The 8,955-nt window shown below is 46.0% G+C and overlaps 1 protein-coding gene across 5 annotated transcripts in view; it reads right to left on the bottom strand.

Annotated features, from left to right (window-relative positions):
- Nucleotides 1-1,370, bottom strand: part of KSR2 (kinase suppressor of ras 2) — a 436,218-nt gene extending 434,848 nt beyond the window's left edge. The window contains exon 1 of one of the 5 annotated variants that reach the window (XM_042961772.1): nt 1,324-1,341. The gene's annotated coding sequence lies outside the window, so the exon portion shown is untranslated. Of the gene's footprint in view, nt 1-1,323 lie in introns of all 5 variants that reach the window. The other 4 variants (XM_042961770.1, XM_042961771.1, XM_042961773.1 and 1 more) reach the window with 4 other exon arrangements.
- Between the last annotated feature and the right edge of the window lie 7,585 nt (nt 1,371-8,955).

The raw sequence follows: 8,955 nt of genomic DNA on the forward strand, positions 1-8,955 counted from the left end.
AAAGCTTGTCCACCCCTGACTGATCACCAAACATATTCTTGCCTCAGAGTTCTTTACTCTCTCTGTCCGCTCTGCCCAGACCACATTTCCTAGTTCTCTCCTGGTTGGTTCCTTGTCACTTGGTGTCAACTCAAAGGTCATCCCAGAGAGGCTTCAACTTCTTGAACATCTTAACTACTAGTATTCCCAACACACATTGCTCGAAGGATGTATTTAGGATAATTAGCAAAAGGCTCCTCTTTCTCCAGGTAAACAGAGCTCCATGCCAGGCAACTGAGTTTATGGAGCGGAGTGACTCAGAACACATTGTACAATACGTGTCCCTTAAAGGAAGCCACTTGAGAGGTACAGAGAATGACAGCCAGTGATGGCAGACTTTTTTTTTCCCCCTCAGACTCTGGGCCATAAGGTTTTCCAGCTCATATAGATCTGAATCAGCATTTTCAAAATCCCTCTGCTGGTGAGGAGCTCAAATGCGTTCTCTATATTCTCAGTCTCTTGGACTATGAAGTTCATAATTCCAATTCTCTAGTAAAATACTCTTTTCATCTATTTTCTCCTTCTCTTGCTTTGTTTCTCTTAAATATATTAATCATGGTTATTTTAAAGCCCTGGTTTACTTCCAGTACTGTAGTCACCTGCACAGTCTGTTTCTATTGCCTGTTTTTCTATTTATTTTCAGTCATTTGGTCCTGTCTCTTGTCAGGCCTTGTAATTTTTGTTGAATGCCATACAACATCTGTGTATGAAAAAATATATATAAAGTCTCCAGGTAATATCTAACTCTGGAGAGGGCTCCCCACCCTCTGGAAGCAGATGGCAAGGGGACTGAGCATCTTAGCTAAGCTGGGTGGAGGCTGGGTTGTGGTTTTGATAAGATATCATCTAACTTTGGCTCCTGCGTCTAAGGCTTTGCCTTTTAGAGATTCCAACTAAGGTCTTTAGGTGTTCACCGAGGCCCCTCCCCCCCCCCCAGCCCTGTGTTCTAACCTTATAGCCATAGCATGGCAAGACTGCTGGACACTCTCCTCTGTTTTTCAGGGGCTTTCTGTTTGGCTTCTAGCCTCTTGGCCTGCACAGTTTCAGAATTTGCCAAATGTCTTAAGGGGAAAACCACCATCTATCAAGCTCACTTTACTACCCTTCCCTTTGCTCTAGGATAGTCCCTAATTTTGTCTCTCCAGCCCTAGGACACTGCCAAAATTCTGCTGGTTTCTCTGTCCCCCAGCAGCAGCAGCCTTACCTGGGAAAAGTCTAGATTCCAAGTCCCCCAATTTGCAAGTTCCGCAAGGGGAAAAGTGGCAGCAGTATACGTCAGCTCACCTCAACATTGTTTCAGAATCTTGGCCCCTCTAGTCCCGGTGGCTGCGGCAGCAATGTGAATGCCTTTAAATAGGTGATGATGATGATGATGATTTGATTTGGCTTTTCTAGTTGTCCTCAGAGCAAGTAGAAATTGCAAAAAATGAAAGTAGCCCATAGTTCAGAAGTCATCCACTGGCAGGGCTGTAAGCAGCACACAAATGCGTTGTTTGACATCCCCCCCCCCCCCACACAACTACCACCCCTCCTTTGCAATTAATTGTTATAGTGGACATTTGTTATACTTTGCATCCATCCAGCCCTTCTCAAGAGAAACCAAAGCACTTTTCCAGAACCTTCCTTGCAACTGAGTTTCATATGACCTAAGCACTTCTATTAAACATGTCACATGAGATTTATACTTGCAAATGAGCAACAAAGAGGAGTCTATCTGATATAAGCATGACAGCCAGTGCACCTTGCTTCCAGGTGTCCTGCCCCTGTGTAAGCTTGGGGTCTGTGCTGAAAGGCACGGCACGGTATTCACAGGGGTGGTTTGGGCATCATTCCTAGCTGTGCAGCCCGAGCCTACAACTCTTGTCCTTCTGGAGATTCTACAGGCTTTCTAACTACCTGTCTTAGTCTGTCTTGGCTGACATAACAAAATTCCATTGATGGGTGGCTTCGACAAAATAAATTGGGGCTTCTGGGTGACCCAGTCGATTGAGCATTCGACTCTTGATTTTGGCTCAGGTCATGATCTCTCAGTTCGTGGGTTCGAGCCCTGTGTCGGGCTCTGTGCTGACAGCATGGAGCCTGCTTTGGATCCTCTCTCTCCTTCTTTTTCTGCCCCTCCCCCCGCTGTCATGCATTTTCTCTCTCTCTCTCTCTCTCTCTCTCTCTCTCTCTCTTTCTCTCTCTCTCTCAAAATAAGTAATTAAAAAAACCTTTTAAAAAACACAGATCTGTGTTTTTCTCACAGTTCTGGAGGCTGGAGATCACAGTGCCAGCATGTTCAGGTTCTGGTGAGAGACCTCTTCCTGGATTCAGAGGGCATCTTCTTGCTGTGTCCTCACATACAGGCATGGTTTACATGGCTTTCTCTTATTAGGCTATCCCCCTTTTGAATTAGGACCTCACCCTTTGGCTTCCCCTAGCCCCGATTACCTCCTAAACATCGCAAAGGTACATTAAGGAGAAGAGCTGAAACATATGAATTTGGGCGTGGGGGGGGGGGGATGCAATTCAGTCCATAGCACCACTCTGTTAAAGCACTTTTGCTTGAACTACCTGGAGTAGATTGTATCATTGTAACAAAGAACCTTGGCTAATAATCTTACCAAAAATTCCAAAATCAGGAGACACTACCAAAAATGGAGATTTCTGGCATTTCTAGGAAATCAGGAAGATCTGGCCTCATTGGGCAGCAACTGGCTGGATGTGAGAGACAGCAACCGCTTTCAGATGGGACACAGCTCCCTCCAGTTCACCATGACCTCCACTAAGCCCCTTCATTCATTATTTATATTTCTTGCCTAGCCCCTGAAGGCATTTGCATTTGCTGCCCCTGGGAGAGCTTAAGGTAGTTTGCACCTGGGATCCATAGGAATCTCCCCAATTCCAACTAGTTTCAACTGTAAGAATAGTCTCATATTAGAAGTCCAGTCCAATCAAAACTCTATTCTCATATCCAGTTTAATACCTCCTCCCCACCTGCCCTGGTCTGACCCAAAGATGGCTCAGGAATCTGCAACAGGGACTAGGGCAGGTGTGTCCTCTCCTGCCCCTTCCTGGCTCTGCCGGAGTATGGGAGCAGGGGAGCGTGTGGAAAAGGGAAAGCGTTCTCTGCTGAGAACAGGTGACTTCAGGGATAGTTCTCTCTGGTGTTAGATGACCCCACCACCACCACCACCTCCATGTCTTGGCAAGCACTCACATGCTGGCTCTTTTACTTGGGCACACTGGGGGATCACTGGAGACCTCTGTGGGGACCTTGTGGGGACTCAGTGTGCATACTGGGTGACCTCTTGCACACCCTCTTTTTCATTCATACCCCAGGAAGTACCCCGCATTCTCTTTTGAGGTCCTGGAGGCCACCCTCTCGGGTGAGTCTTTTCAGGATGACTCAGACCTCCAGACATACACCCTGGCCCATGGGAAATAGGATACACCTTTGCCCTTTGCCCTCGCTCCTCGCCCTGCTGTCATGGACAGCCCCAGGCAGCCTTCAGCTGGCAGTGAGATGCCAGCCACCCCCTGCTTGCTGCCCCCAGTCTCACAAGTGATTCTTTGAGCTCTTCTCTCTTGGCTTAGAGATCAGAGGGGAGAAGAAAACCCCCTACAAAGACCTGTCAGAGAAACCTGGATAAAATCTGCCCTGGATAAAATCTGCCCTTGTTTTATATAGGCTGGAGGCTGATGGTTATTGATGGTCAGGGGACCAGTTTGGCCACCTCTTGACAGGAGGAAGTATTGTTACCCACTGCCCTTAGCTTTGAAGCTTTAGCTGAAGTTCTGGGTCAACAGGAAAAGTCTCATTCCACATCTTGTTATATTAACGATAAGCTGTCCCCAGTATTTTCTAAGTTGCCTTGTGAATAGGGACCCAAACTGGAAAGTAGGGGGGTGACCGATACCCCTGGCACTGAACAAAACTAACACTGACTTCTTGAAGGGCTCAACACACTGTGTTCCCAGGGCATTTCTTTTTTTTTTTTTTTTTCTTTTTTCTTTTTCCTACTGATTCTGAGGTGGGGAAGAAATCTCAGAATGCGAGCCCCCAGGACACAACCAAATCTTCTAGTTGTGAGAGGAGTATTACTGTTCTGTTCTCATTGATCCCCAAAACATAAATGGCTTAAAAAAAATACCTTTTATGAGTGCAGGCAGAACTCTCCTAGCTTTAACCTTGTGAAGTTTTTCCAACATCAGAAAACTGACTTTTCTAGAGTTCTTCTCCTTTTGGCCTTTTGCCTCTTTGTCTCTTAATTTTCCACTGCAAGCGAAGCAACCAGATCACTCTTGTGATGGCAAGATAACTTCGGCTCACGATAATGGACAATTTAGTCCAGTGATTTATGCCAGCTTTACACAGTAAGCACTCAACGACACACTGTGAATTTTCAGTTACAGCAGCACCCTCAGGATGGGAGAGGATGTGTGCTGTGGCACGCACTGACTACTTCGGGCACGGTGAAGGAGCAGCGTCGAAAATTGCAGTGAAGTCGTGCCATCAACCAAACTGGCTTCCTTCTTATACCATCTGGTCTAGGAAGCTCTGCATTAGGCTGAATGGTAAGGAGAAGAAAGGCATCTGCCCCGCACAGGTCCCAGGGGTCATGGCTCGTGGGGCAGAGCACAGTCTGGGCACCTGATAAAGGACACCCCCCGCATGGCATTCATCTGTGGCAGCCTGGATGAAGGTCCTGATTCTTCTGTTTTGTTTTGACTGCAGTACAGTGCACATAAGGTTGACCACTAAGTGACATCTATTATACTCACAGCGCCATGGGATCATCACCACTCTCTAGAGTCCCAGAATTTTTTCATCACCCCAGAGGGAAGTCCTGTACATATTTAGCAACCACTCCACATTCCCTCCTTCTCCCAGCCTCTCACGACCACTAATCTACTTTTTGTCTCTACAGATTTACCTGTTCTGGATGTTCCATACAAGTGGAACCTTACAGTACCTGTCCTTCTGTGTCTGGCTTCTTTCGCTGTAGCATAATGTGTTTGAGGGTCGTCCATGTCATAGCAGGTGTCAGTTCTTCATTCCTTTTTATGGCTGAGTAATATTCCATTGTGTAGATAAACCGCATTGATTACCCATTCATCTGCTGGTACCTATTTGAGTTTTTCCACCCAAATATGCTTGGCTATTGGGAATAGTGCTGCTGCAGACATTTGTGTACGATGGGTTGTTTCAACACCTGTTATCTATTCTTTGAGGCATACAAGTGTACCTTGGGGGCATTGCAGTTTTGGTTCCAGACCAGCAAGTATTGCAATAAAGCAAGTCAAATGAATTTTGTGGTTTCCCAGTGCATATAAAAGTTATGTTTACACAATACTGTGGTGTATTAAGTGTGCAATAGCATTGTGTCTTTAAAAAAGCAATGGACATACTTTAATTAAAAACTACTTTCTTGCTAAAACATGCCAGCCATCATCTGAGCTTTCAGTGTGGTGTAATCACTGATCACATTCCCCATGACAAATATAATAATAATGAAAGAGTCGAAAATATTGCAAGAATTACCCAGATGTGACACAGAGACACAAAGTGAGCAAATGTGTTGGAAAAATGGCACCCGCAGACTTGCTTGATGTAGGGCTGCCACAAACCATCAATCTGTTAAAAACACAGTATCTGCAAAGCTCGGTAAGGGAAGTGCAATAAAACGAGGTATGCCTGTACATCCGGGAGTGGGATTCATGGGTCATACGATAATTCTGTTTAACTTTTCGAGAAACTGCCAAACTGCTTTCCATAGCTGTTTGCCCCATTTAATGTTCCCGCCAGCCACGTGGGAGGCCTCCAACTTCTCCACAACCCCCTTCCTGACTCTTCCTGCATCGATATTATTTCATTACGAAAACAACCTAGTGACGGTATACTTCCGAAAGTCTGCATTGACACGCACATTTCTTGAGTGCCTGTGATGTGCTAGGACGATGCTATAGTATGGGACTTAAACACTAATACAACACAGTGCATTCTTCAGTTTTCTTTTCACTGCAAGAGATGAAAACCCACAGCAACCCAGTTTAAGCAAAAAAAGTGATTCATATAACCAGGAAGTCCAAGGGAGGAAACTCACAGCAGCCCGGCACCATCCCTTTCTCTCTCTGTCCCGCTGTTCTGCTTTCTTCTGTGCTGGCTGCACTTTTAGGTGGCTTGCCCCTAGGATGTGGCAAAGGTGGCCACAGAGAGCTCCGCAACCCTATCACAAATAGAGTTCCTTCCTGCTTAGTTCCAACGTAGTTCCCACCAGCTCCAGCATAAGCTGCAGCGGTGGTTTTGCACTAACCTGGTGGAGGCCGCCTGTTCCTGAGCCAGTTGTGTGAGCCAAGGGGATGGAATATGAGGACAGGCGAGGTCTAGGTTGTGGGGAAGTGGTATCAACTCTACCCAAACTGTGTTGTAGGAGATTAGGGGAGGGCTTTCCTCTGGGGAAGGGGAATTCCTTTGGGAACTCCCAAAGGAAAGGGGGAATGCTATTGTCAGAAGAGGAGTTGGATGTTGGGCCGACCAAACCATCAGCAACATTCCACCATCCTTGAGGGAGTCCTGGTCTAATGGGGAGACCCATGCACATGCATCCGGTAACTATAACTATGCTCTGGGAGTAAAGAAGAGGCGTTCTTTACCCCCGTGCAAGGGAAGGGGCTCTGGGAAGGCTCTGTTGAGGAGGTAATTCTGAAGCTGAGACTAAAGGAATGGAATCCTCCGGGTGCACGTGAAGGAACTGGCTGGTACCAAAGCACAGCGTCCTGAAATCATTGTGATTGCAGACACCTGCAAGAAACCCATACTTGTCACAATGATTTCCGAAGTCACAGTCAAAATATGAAAACTATTAGGCCTTGCCTTGAGAAGACTTTTACTGGTGGACAAGTTGAGGCACTGCCAGACCTCCCTCTACTGATTCACTGGATGTGGGGCTTTCAGTGCCAAAACCGGGACAATCTAAGGCAAAGCGGGACAATTCGGTCCCCCTATAGTTAAGTCCCCGACTCGTGAGTACCTTTTAGTGTGCACAGAGTTGGGACAAGTGCTATGGGGGCATCTGTTATGTAAGGATGATCCCTCTGTTGAAACAAAACTGTGCCCACAAAGGTTCACAGCAGCACTATTCACAACAGCCAAAAGGTGGAAACCACCCAACTACCCATCATCTAATGAGTGGATAAACAAAATGTGGCATATCCATACAATGGAATTGTATTCAGCCTTAAAAAGGAATGAAGCACTGAGGCGTGCTCCAGCTCCGGCTCCGACATGGATGAGCTGGAAAACATTATGCAAAGGGAAAGAAGCCAGACATAAAAGGCCATGGTCTGTAGGATTCCATCGATAAGAAATATCCAGAATAGGCAAATCCATAGAGATGGAAAGCAGATTGGTGGTTGCCAGGGGGCCGGAGGAGGGGATTAATACGTGTGGGGTTTCCAACTGGGGTAATGGAAAAGTTCTAGAACTAGACAGAGGTGACGGGTGCAAAACACCATGAATGTACTTACTGCCAATGAATTGTACACATGAAAATGGTTTAAAATAGGGGCGCCTGGGTGGCTCGGTCAGTTAGATGTCCGACTTCAGCTCAGGTCATGATCTCACGGTTCGTGGGTTTGAGCCCCGAGTAGGGGTCTTTCTATCAGCACAGAGTCCGCTTCTGATCCTCTGTCCCTCTCTCTCTCTGCCCCTCCCCCGCTCATGGTCTCTCTCTCTCTCTCTCTCTCTCTCTCTCTCAAAAATAAAAATAAACATTAAAAAATAATAAAATAAAATAAAATGGTTAAGACGGTAAATCTTATGGCAAGTATATTTTACCACAATAATATAAAGAAGAAGAATCCCGACTCCCTAAAAGACGTATAAACCAGGTGAATTGGAAGGCAGCCACATTTGGCTTGTACATGAGTTTCATCGGGATGCACGGAGTTTAAAAAAATTTTTTTTTAATCTGTGGCTAACATATCTAAAATGGGATATTTCACATACAAAAATTCTGATGAGCAATTTATTTGGAAATCAAAAACCCTGGCCCCACTTGAGCTGTGTCTGCCCCCACCCCCACCCCGTCCCCCCCACATCAGGAGGAGAGCAGGGCTGCTACTCAACTTTGGGGCTCACACTCTCTGATCCCCTCCACTCCCCTTTCCCCCAATCTTCCCTTGGGATCTTCATCTGCTCTGTTTGGTCCCCATTGGCACTAAAGTGCAGGATTTCCAATACTCGCATAAAACAATTAGAAACGAGGCAGAAAACAAAATGCGGAAATTAGGCAAATGGTATGGTGATTTCTGTTTTCATTCCCTTGTAAATGAGATGTCAACGGATACTGTTTTCCCCAGAAGTGTTACTCCACTTTCAAAACAGTAAGGAAATGTCCCCTTAAAGCAATGATTCATAACCTCAACTGCACATGAGAATCCACTGGGAAACTTTTAGAACTATTGGTGCCTAGGTCCTACCCCCCACCTTGGAGATTCTGATTTGTTTGGTCTGGAGTGTGGCCCCCTGGGTAATTCTGGTGTGGAGCCAAAGTTGAGAACTCCTGCTTTACATTTTCCCTTTAGAGACATGCCTTCTTCTGGCCTCAGATGTCACAGATCAAACTGCACACACGTTGAGAATCTTTAAAGTTTTTAAAGTCAGTATCTTTTGTTGTTCTTGGTAACTACCCCTACAAACACATGCTATCTTCAGCTGCTCAACAGGTATCTTGACAGATACAAGAAACACAGGAATAAAAAATCTGTTTTTTGTAGGGGAGTCCACTGCTTCATTACCAAAAACAGCATCGAAAGCACCTCATAGAAAACTGAAAAGTTAACCCCGTGTTTGTTTAATTGGCGTGAAGGGCCCTAGCCTGTAGCACGCCATACACTAAGGAGGCCGTCTGATAAAGAACACCCGCTGTTTAC

Source organism: Panthera tigris, chromosome D3 (assembly GCF_018350195.1).
Source record: "Panthera tigris isolate Pti1 chromosome D3, P.tigris_Pti1_mat1.1, whole genome shotgun sequence".
NCBI classification, from domain to species: Eukaryota; Metazoa; Chordata; class Mammalia; order Carnivora; family Felidae; genus Panthera; species Panthera tigris.